Source organism: Elephas maximus, chromosome 21 (genome assembly GCF_024166365.1).
Source record: "Elephas maximus indicus isolate mEleMax1 chromosome 21, mEleMax1 primary haplotype, whole genome shotgun sequence".
Lineage (NCBI taxonomy): Eukaryota > Metazoa > Chordata > Mammalia > Proboscidea > Elephantidae > Elephas > Elephas maximus.
The window spans coordinates 3,720,709-3,731,476 of record NC_064839.1 but is presented as its reverse complement, the minus strand read 5'-3'; the positions used below and the strand labels follow the sequence as shown (position 1 = coordinate 3,731,476).

The 10,768-nt window shown below is 57.5% G+C and overlaps 1 long non-coding RNA gene across 1 annotated transcript; it reads right to left on the bottom strand.

Annotated features, from left to right (window-relative positions):
- Nucleotides 1-449: 449 nt before the first annotated feature.
- LOC126064869 (uncharacterized) lies at nucleotides 450-6,304 on the bottom strand. Its single transcript, XR_007514654.1, has 3 exons — nucleotides 6,190-6,304; nucleotides 3,460-3,578; nucleotides 450-848 (listed from the first exon to the last, which is right to left on the bottom strand). It is a non-coding gene; the product is annotated as an uncharacterized LOC126064869 (long non-coding RNA).
- Nucleotides 6,305-10,768: the final 4,464 nt, after the last annotated feature.

Here is a 10,768-nt window from a genome sequence, read left to right as displayed (position 1 = left end):
CAACACAGAGGTCTGCGTGAGGGTCAGCAGGCCAGGTGGGGGAAGTCAGGGCCGGGTGGGCGGGGCTAAGGCTTCTTTGCCATCACCATGGAGAAAGTCCCCCCACCGCAAGAGTGGGCGGAGCTTAGGATGGGCCTGGTGACGAGACTCAGCCAATGGCAGACATCACGCCCGCCAGGCAGATGACACAGGGCCCTCCATTGTGACCTATGACACCTAGTGGCCACAGGGTTGGAGCACACCCTGGGAAAGGCTACGCAGGCACAAGGGAGCCCCTGGTGCGGACTGCTTCAGGGCAGTGGCAGAGGAGGCCAGGTACCTCTTTCCCACTTTCCTGAGGATATCAGTACGCAAGGCATCCCCACTCAGCAGCTCTCGCCTCTCTCTCTCTCTCTCTCTCTCTCTCTGGATGTGTTCATTCTCTGAAATCTCTTTCCTTCTCCCCCTGAGTCACTTCACAGCTTGGAGTGCCTGACAGAGTGCCCAGAGACAAAAGAGCAAAGGGGGAAGGCCTCTGGCTCTACTGGTTGCCCATGGGCAGAGAAGTTCTGGTAGTCTATCTGGAAGGTCTAGAGAGTAGGGATTGATTGGGGAGCTACATCACGGGCGGACCTGGCCAGGTGAAGCTTGCTGACATGTGGCAGCCTCTCCGGAGACTACTAATTCCGCTGGTAACATTCTATGCAAATACCCGGGTGAGTGCCATGGGCAGAAAACATTGACACATACCTGCCAGAGGCCTATTCTGGGTCTGAAGAGTCCACCCTGGTCTCCAGCAACTCATCATCTCAGCGCACACTTTGCCTGCACGCATGGAAACCGCCTCTCTCCACGAATGCCTTCACCTGCTAGGAAACACACGACGTCACTCAGCCAAAGGAGAGCACAGGCCAAGTCAACCGAAGACCCCATTTTCAAGATTTTGCCTTCTGCTGCTCCACAGCCTCCGGTGGCACACTGCATGTGCGTCACTTCTCGGCAGACGAGGCCGAAATCCGGGCATCCGGGGCCCCAGTCGTCCAGAGTCTACGGACGGCGGCATATGGATCACCTCTTTGCCTCGTACAGCAGGGAGGCCTGGGCCCTAGACTGGCTCCGCTAGAGCTCCACCACCTCAGCTATTTTCCCTGACCTTTGGCCCGCGCCCTCGTGAGTGTGTCATCTCTAGTTCCACTTCTCTTCCCACCACACTGAATCCGCCACCTGCGGATACCTGAGCGTGGAAATCAACATCTATCACTGGCTGCAGTGTCACAGGTCACTAGGTGTCTAGGCTCAGGCTGACCTTGGCTGCCTTCTGCCCAGGCAGGGAGCCTAATCCTTCCAAGGCAATGAGGACACGTGCTCACTGGCCGACATCCTTTCTTTCATCCACACGGCGGTCTAGATGAGGGGAAAGAGGCCAGGTAGGCCAGGTGAAGGCTGAGTGCGGGGCCTAAGGCTTCTTTCCCAATCACCGTGGAGACAGCCACCGGAAGGCTGGCCGGAACTTCTGACGGGGACGGGTCACAGACACTGAGCCAAGAGGAGAGGTCCGGCCTAACCGGCCAGTTCCGCAGAGCCCTCCATTTTACCCACGGACAGACAACGGCCCCTTGCGTCTTTGGCCACGAAATCGAGGGCACCCAGGGAGTAACTTCACAGTAGGCAACCCCTGACGTGAACACCTTCGACACACTGGGACAGCAGGCAGGTACCTCTTTTCCACTTACGCTAGGATATCAGTAGGCAAGGCGCCCTTCCTCAGCATCTACGGCCTCTCTGTATGTGTTCGTTCAGAGGAATCTCTTCATCCTACCCCTGAGACACATCACAAGTATGAGGGGCCTGAGAGAGAGCCTAGCGATGGAACGGGGGAGGCTTCTGGCTGTACTGCTTCCCCGTGGGTAGAGAATAGCAGGTAGTCTCTCTGGAAGGCCTTAGCTTCTGTTGATTGACATGCGCAGTACAGTAGGGGCGGACCCTGGCCAGGTGGGGCTTGTGGGCAGATGCAACCTCTCCGGCGACGAATAATTCCGCTGCTGCTTTGTATGGTGAAAACCTCCCCCCGCCAAGTGGGATGGGTAGAGAACATTGACCCACACCCGCCAGGGGCCTTTCCTGGGACTAAAGATCCCAACACGGTCTCAACGTCGTCACCCTCTCAGCACACACCTTTCCTGCACACATAATCCTGCCTTTCTCCGTCAGGGCCCTGGCCTACCAGGAAAAAAAGCAAGCCGCTCAAAAAGGCCGATGCCAGGGAAATCGAGGCAACACTGCCATTTTCCACATTTTTGCTCTCTACATGTCCCCGCCTCCGGTGCGAGGCTGCGTATGTGGCCGGGCTCCGGAGGCGAGGCCGAAATCCTGGCAGCCTGGGCCCCAGCAGTCCAATGCTTTATGGACGTGGGGACACGGATGACCTGTTTGCCACACACAGGAGGGATCCTTGGGCCCTTCGCTGGCTCGCCATTCAGCTCCACGACGTCCACTACCGGCCCTGGCCTTTGCTTTGGCTGGTGCCCCATTGAACGTGTGCTCCGGAGCGATGTTTCTCCACCCATCACTATCATTCTGCCACCGGGGGATATGTGAGTGTGGGAGTCACCATTTGTCACTGGCAGCAGCGTCACAAGTCGCTAGACTTCCAGGTACCCGCTGACCTAGGCTGCCTTCTGCCCTAGGCAAGGTCCCGAATCCTGCATCCCACATGCTGACACCTGGGCACTGGCGGACATTCATTTTTATCAACACAGAGGTCTGCGTGAGGGTCAGCAGGCCAGGTGGGGGAAGTCAGGGCCGGGTGGGCGGGGCTAAGGCTTCTTTGCCATCACCATGGAGAAAGTCCCCCCACCGCAAGAGTGGGCGGAGCTTAGGATGGGCCTGGTGACGAGACTCAGCCAATGGCAGACATCACGCCCGCCAGGCAGATGACACAGGGCCCTCCATTGTGACCTATGACACCTAGTGGCCACAGGGTTGGAGCACACCCTGGGAAAGGCTACGCAGACACAAGGGAGCCCCTGGTGCGGACTGCTTCAGGGCAGTGGCAGAGGAGGCCAGGTACCTCTTTCCCACTTTCCTGAGGATATCAGTACGCAAGGCATCCCCACTCAGCAGCTCTCGCCTCTCTCTCTCTCTCTCTCTCTCTCTCTGGATGTGTTCATTCTCTGAAATCTCTTTCCTTCTCCCCCTGAGTCACTTCACAGCTTGGAGTGCCTGACAGAGTGCCCAGAGACAAAAGAGCAAAGGGGGAAGGCCTCTGGCTCTACTGGTTGCCCATGGGCAGAGAAGTTCTGGTAGTCTATCTGGAAGGTCTAGAGAGTAGGGATTGATTGGGGAGCTACATCACGGGCGGACCTGGCCAGGTGAAGCTTGCTGACATGTGGCAGCCTCTCCGGAGACTACTAATTCCGCTGGTAACATTCTATGCAAATACCCGGGTGAGTGCCATGGGCAGAAAACATTGACACATACCTGCCAGAGGCCTATTCTGGGTCTGAAGAGTCCACCCTGGTCTCCAGCAACTCATCATCTCAGCGCACACTTTGCCTGCACGCATGGAAACCGCCTCTCTCCACGAATGCCTTCACCTGCTAGGAAACACACGACGTCACTCAGCCAAAGGAGAGCACAGGCCAAGTCAACCGAAGACCCCATTTTCAAGATTTTGCCTTCTGCTGCTCCACAGCCTCCGGTGGCACACTGCATGTGCGTCACTTCTCGGCAGACGAGGCCGAAATCCGGGCATCCGGGGCCCCAGTCGTCCAGAGTCTACGGACGGCGGCATATGGATCACCTCTTTGCCTCGTACAGCAGGGAGGCCTGGGCCCTAGACTGGCTCCGCTAGAGCTCCACCACCTCAGCTATTTTCCCTGACCTTTGGCCCGCGCCCTCGTGAGTGTGTCATCTCTAGTTCCACTTCTCTTCCCACCACACTGAATCCGCCACCTGCGGATACCTGAGCGTGGAAATCAACATCTATCACTGGCTGCAGTGTCACAGGTCACTAGGTGTCTAGGCTCAGGCTGACCTTGGCTGCCTTCTGCCCAGGCAGGGAGCCTAATCCTTCCAAGGCAATGAGGACACGTGCTCACTGGCCGACATCCTTTCTTTCATCCACACGGCGGTCTAGATGAGGGGAAAGAGGCCAGGTAGGCCAGGTGAAGGCTGAGTGCGGGGCCTAAGGCTTCTTTCCCAATCACCGTGGAGACAGCCACCGGAAGGCTGGCCGGAACTTCTGACGGGGACGGGTCACAGACACTGAGCCAAGAGGAGAGGTCCGGCCTAACCGGCCAGTTCCGCAGAGCCCTCCATTTTACCCACGGACAGACAACGGCCCCTTGCGTCTTTGGCCACGAAATCGAGGGCACCCAGGGAGTAACTTCACAGTAGGCAACCCCTGACGTGAACACCTTCGACACACTGGGACAGCAGGCAGGTACCTCTTTTCCACTTACGCTAGGATATCAGTAGGCAAGGCGCCCTTCCTCAGCATCTACGGCCTCTCTGTATGTGTTCGTTCAGAGGAATCTCTTCATCCTACCCCTGAGACACATCACAAGTATGAGGGGCCTGAGAGAGAGCCTAGCGATGGAACGGGGGAGGCTTCTGGCTGTACTGCTTCCCCGTGGGTAGAGAATAGCAGGTAGTCTCTCTGGAAGGCCTTAGCTTCTGTTGATTGACATGCGCAGTACAGTAGGGGCGGACCCTGGCCAGGTGGGGCTTGTGGGCAGATGCAACCTCTCCGGCGACGAATAATTCCGCTGCTGCTTTGTATGGTGAAAACCTCCCCCCGCCAAGTGGGATGGGTAGAGAACATTGACCCACACCCGCCAGGGGCCTTTCCTGGGACTAAAGATCCCAACACGGTCTCAACGTCGTCACCCTCTCAGCACACACCTTTCCTGCACACATAATCCTGCCTTTCTCCGTCAGGGCCCTGGCCTACCAGGAAAAAAAGCAAGCCGCTCAAAAAGGCCGATGCCAGGGAAATCGAGGCAACACTGCCATTTTCCACATTTTTGCTCTCTACATGTCCCCGCCTCCGGTGCGAGGCTGCGTATGTGGCCGGGCTCCGGAGGCGAGGCCGAAATCCTGGCAGCCTGGGCCCCAGCAGTCCAATGCTTTATGGACGTGGGGACACGGATGACCTGTTTGCCACACACAGGAGGGATCCTTGGGCCCTTCGCTGGCTCGCCATTCAGCTCCACGACGTCCACTACCGGCCCTGGCCTTTGCTTTGGCTGGTGCCCCATTGAACGTGTGCTCCGGAGCGATGTTTCTCCACCCATCACTATCATTCTGCCACCGGGGGATATGTGAGTGTGGGAGTCACCATTTGTCACTGGCAGCAGCGTCACAAGTCACTAGACTTCCAGGTACCCGCTGACCTAGGCTGCCTTCTGCCCTAGGCAAGGTCCCGAATCCTGCATCCCACATGCTGACACCTGGGCACTGGCGGACATTCATTTTTATCAACACAGAGGTCTGCGTGAGGGTCAGCAGGCCAGGTGGGGGAAGTCAGGGCCGGGTGGGCGGGGCTAAGGCTTCTTTGCCATCACCATGGAGAAAGTCCCCCCACCGCAAGAGTGGGCGGAGCTTAGGATGGGCCTGGTGACGAGACTCAGCCAATGGCAGACATCACGCCCGCCAGGCAGATGACACAGGGCCCTCCATTGTGACCTATGACACCTAGTGGCCACAGGGTTGGAGCACACCCTGGGAAAGGCTACGCAGGCACAAGGGAGCCCCTGGTGCGGACTGCTTCAGGGCAGTGGCAGAGGAGGCCAGGTACCTCTTTCCCACTTTCCTGAGGATATCAGTACGCAAGGCATCCCCACTCAGCAGCTCTCGCCTCTCTCTCTCTCTCTCTCTCTCTCTCTGGATGTGTTCATTCTCTGAAATCTCTTTCCTTCTCCCCCTGAGTCACTTCACAGCTTGGAGTGCCTGACAGAGTGCCCAGAGACAAAAGAGCAAAGGGGGAAGGCCTCTGGCTCTACTGGTTGCCCATGGGCAGAGAAGTTCTGGTAGTCTATCTGGAAGGTCTAGAGAGTAGGGATTGATTGGGGAGCTACATCACGGGCGGACCTGGCCAGGTGAAGCTTGCTGACATGTGGCAGCCTCTCCGGAGACTACTAATTCCGCTGGTAACATTCTATGCAAATACCCGGGTGAGTGCCATGGGCAGAAAACATTGACACATACCTGCCAGAGGCCTATTCTGGGTCTGAAGAGTCCACCCTGGTCTCCAGCAACTCATCATCTCAGCGCACACTTTGCCTGCACGCATGGAAACCGCCTCTCTCCACGAATGCCTTCACCTGCTAGGAAACACACGACGTCACTCAGCCAAAGGAGAGCACAGGCCAAGTCAACCGAAGACCCCATTTTCAAGATTTTGCCTTCTGCTGCTCCACAGCCTCCGGTGGCACACTGCATGTGCGTCACTTCTCGGCAGACGAGGCCGAAATCCGGGCATCCGGGGCCCCAGTCGTCCAGAGTCTACGGACGGCGGCATATGGATCACCTCTTTGCCTCGTACAGCAGGGAGGCCTGGGCCCTAGACTGGCTCCGCTAGAGCTCCACCACCTCAGCTATTTTCCCTGACCTTTGGCCCGCGCCCTCGTGAGTGTGTCATCTCTAGTTCCACTTCTCTTCCCACCACACTGAATCCGCCACCTGCGGATACCTGAGCGTGGAAATCAACATCTATCACTGGCTGCAGTGTCACAGGTCACTAGGTGTCTAGGCTCAGGCTGACCTTGGCTGCCTTCTGCCCAGGCAGGGAGCCTAATCCTTCCAAGGCAATGAGGACACGTGCTCACTGGCCGACATCCTTTCTTTCATCCACACGGCGGTCTAGATGAGGGGAAAGAGGCCAGGTAGGCCAGGTGAAGGCTGAGTGCGGGGCCTAAGGCTTCTTTCCCAATCACCGTGGAGACAGCCACCGGAAGGCTGGCCGGAACTTCTGACGGGGACGGGTCACAGACACTGAGCCAAGAGGAGAGGTCCGGCCTAACCGGCCAGTTCCGCAGAGCCCTCCATTTTACCCACGGACAGACAACGGCCCCTTGCGTCTTTGGCCACGAAATCGAGGGCACCCAGGGAGTAACTTCACAGTAGGCAACCCCTGACGTGAACACCTTCGACACACTGGGACAGCAGGCAGGTACCTCTTTTCCACTTACGCTAGGATATCAGTAGGCAAGGCGCCCTTCCTCAGCATCTACGGCCTCTCTGTATGTGTTCGTTCAGAGGAATCTCTTCATCCTACCCCTGAGACACATCACAAGTATGAGGGGCCTGAGAGAGAGCCTAGCGATGGAACGGGGGAGGCTTCTGGCTGTACTGCTTCCCCGTGGGTAGAGAATAGCAGGTAGTCTCTCTGGAAGGCCTTAGCTTCTGTTGATTGACATGCGCAGTACAGTAGGGGCGGACCCTGGCCAGGTGGGGCTTGTGGGCAGATGCAACCTCTCCGGCGACGAATAATTCCGCTGCTGCTTTGTATGGTGAAAACCTCCCCCCGCCAAGTGGGATGGGTAGAGAACATTGACCCACACCCGCCAGGGGCCTTTCCTGGGACTAAAGATCCCAACACGGTCTCAACGTCGTCACCCTCTCAGCACACACCTTTCCTGCACACATAATCCTGCCTTTCTCCGTCAGGGCCCTGGCCTACCAGGAAAAAAAGCAAGCCGCTCAAAAAGGCCGATGCCAGGGAAATCGAGGCAACACTGCCATTTTCCACATTTTTGCTCTCTACATGTCCCCGCCTCCGGTGCGAGGCTGCGTATGTGGCCGGGCTCCGGAGGCGAGGCCGAAATCCTGGCAGCCTGGGCCCCAGCAGTCCAATGCTTTATGGACGTGGGGACACGGATGACCTGTTTGCCACACACAGGAGGGATCCTTGGGCCCTTCGCTGGCTCGCCATTCAGCTCCACGACGTCCACTACCGGCCCTGGCCTTTGCTTTGGCTGGTGCCCCATTGAACGTGTGCTCCGGAGCGATGTTTCTCCACCCATCACTATCATTCTGCCACCGGGGGATATGTGAGTGTGGGAGTCACCATTTGTCACTGGCAGCAGTGTCACAAGTCACCAGACTTCCAGGTACCAGCTGACCTAGGCTGCCTTCTGCCCCAGGCAAGGTCCCGAATCCTATATCCCAGATGCTGACACCTGGGCACTGGGGAACATTCATTTTGATCAACACAGAGGTCTGAGTGAGGGTCAGCGGGCCAGGTAGCTGAAGTGAAGGCCAGGTGGGTGGGGCTGAGGCTTCTTGGCCATCACCATGGAGACAGTCCCCCCACCGGAAGAGTGGGCGGACCTTATGATGGGCCTGGTGACAAGACTCAGCCAATGGCAGAGATCTGGCCCGCAGGGCAGATGACACAGGGCCCTCCATTGTGACCTATGACACCTAGTGGCCACAGGATTTCAGCACACCCTGGGAAAGGCTACGCAGGCACAAGGGAGCCCCTGGTGCGGGCAGCTTCAGGGCATTGGCAGAGCAGGCCAGGTACCTCTTTCCCACTTTCCTGAGGATAGCAGTAAGCAAGGCATCCCCACTCAGCATCTCTTGCCCCTCTCTGGATGTGTTCCTTCTCTGAAATCTCTTCCTTCTCCCCCTTGTCACTTGACACCTTGGAGTGCCTGACAGAGGGCCTAGAGATCAAAGAGCAAAGGGGGAAGGCCTCTGGCTCTCCTGGTTGCCCATGGGTAGAGAAGATCTGCTAGTCTATCTGGAAGGTCTAGAGAGTAGCCATTGACTGGGGACCTGCATCACGGGCTGATCCTGGCCAGGTGAAGCTTGCTGACATGTGGCAGCCTCTCCGGAGACTACTAATTCCGCTCATAACATTGTATGCAAATACCCGGCTGAGTGCCACGGGCAGAAAACATTGACACGTACCTGCCAGAGGCCTATCCTGGGTCTGAAGAGTCCACCCTGGTCTCCAGCGACTCATCATCTCAGCACACACTTTGCCTGCACACACGGAATCCGCCTCTCTCCACGAATGCCTTCTCCTGCTAGGAAACACACGATGTCACTCAGCCAAACGAGAGCACAGGCAAAGTCAACCGAAGCGCCCATCTTCAAGAGTTTGCCCTCTGCCGGGACACAGCCTCCGCTGGCACGGTGCATGTGTGTCACTTCTCCGAGGACAAGGCCGAAATCTGGGCATCCAGGGCCCCAGCAGTCCAGGGTCTGCGCATGGCGGCATATGGATCACCTCTTTGCCACGTACAGGAGGGAGGCCTCGGCCCTAGACTGGCTCTGCTAGAGCTCCACGACCTCAGCTCTTTTCCCTGACCTTTGGCCCGTGCCCTCGTGACTGTGTGATCCCTAGTGACACTTCTTCTCCGACCACTCTGAATCCGCCACCTGCGGATACTTGAGCATGAAGATGAACATCTCTCACTGCCTGCAGTGTCACAGGTCACTAGGTGTCTAGGCTCAGGCTGACGATGGCTGTCTTCTGCCCAGGAAGGAGCCTAATCCTTCAAAGGCAATGAGGACATGTGCTCATTGGCCGACATTCTTTCTTTCATCCACACAGCGGTCTAGATGAGGGGCAAGAGGCCAGGTAGGCCAGGACAAGGCTGAGTGCGGGGCCTAAGGCTTCTTTCCCAATCACCACGGAGACAGCCACCGGAAGGCTGGCCGGAACTTCTCACGGGGACGGGTCACAAACACTGAGCCAATAGGAGAGGTCCAGCCTAACCGGCCAGTTCCGCAGAGCCCTCCATTTCACCCACGGACACACAACGGCCCCTTCTGTTTTGGGCCACAAAATCGAGGCCACCCAGGGAATCACTTCACACTAGGCAGCCCCTCATGTGGACATGCTCGACACACTCGGCCAGCAGGCAGCTACCTCTTTTCCACTTACGCTACGATATCAGTAGGCAAGGCGCCCTTCCTCAGCATCTATGGCCCCTCTCTGGATGTGTTCATTCAGAGAAATCTCTTCCTTCTACCCCTGAGACACATCACAAGTATGAGGGGCCTGAGAGAGAGCCTAGACATGAAACGGGGGAGGCTTCTGGCTGTACTGCTTCCCCGTGGGAAGAGAATAGCAGGTAGTCTCTCTGGAAGGTCTTAGCTTCTGTTGCTTGACATGGGCAATACAGTAGGGGCGGACCCTGGCCAGGTGGAGCTCGTGGGCAGATGCAACCTCTCCGGCGACGAATAATTCCGCTGCTGCTTTCTATGCTGAAGGCCTGCCCCCCGCCGGGTGGGATGGGTAGAGAACATTGACCCACACCTGCCAGGGGCCTTTCCTGGGACTGAAGATCCCAACATGGTCTCAACGTTGTCACCCTCTCAGCACACACCTTTCCTGCACACATAATGCTGCCTTTCTCCGTCAGGGCCTTATCCTACCAGGAAAAAAAGCAAGCCGCTCAAAAAGGCCGATGCCAGGGAAATCGAGGAAACACCGCCATTTTCCAAATGTTTGCCGTCTACATGCCCCCGCTTCCGGGGCAAGGCCGCGTATGCGGCCGGGCTCCGAAGGCAAGGCCGATATCTTGGCAGTCAGGGCCCCAGCAGTCCAATGGTTTGTGGACGTGGGGACACGGATGACCTGTTTGCCGCATACAGGAGGGATCCTTGGGCCCTTCACTGCCTCGCCATTCAGCTCCACGACGTCCACTACTGGCCCTGGCCTTTGCTTTGGCTGGTGCCCCACTGAACGTGTGCTCCGGAGCGACGTTTCTCCACCCATCACTATCATTCTGCCACCAGGGCATATGTGAGTGTGGGAGTCACCACTTGT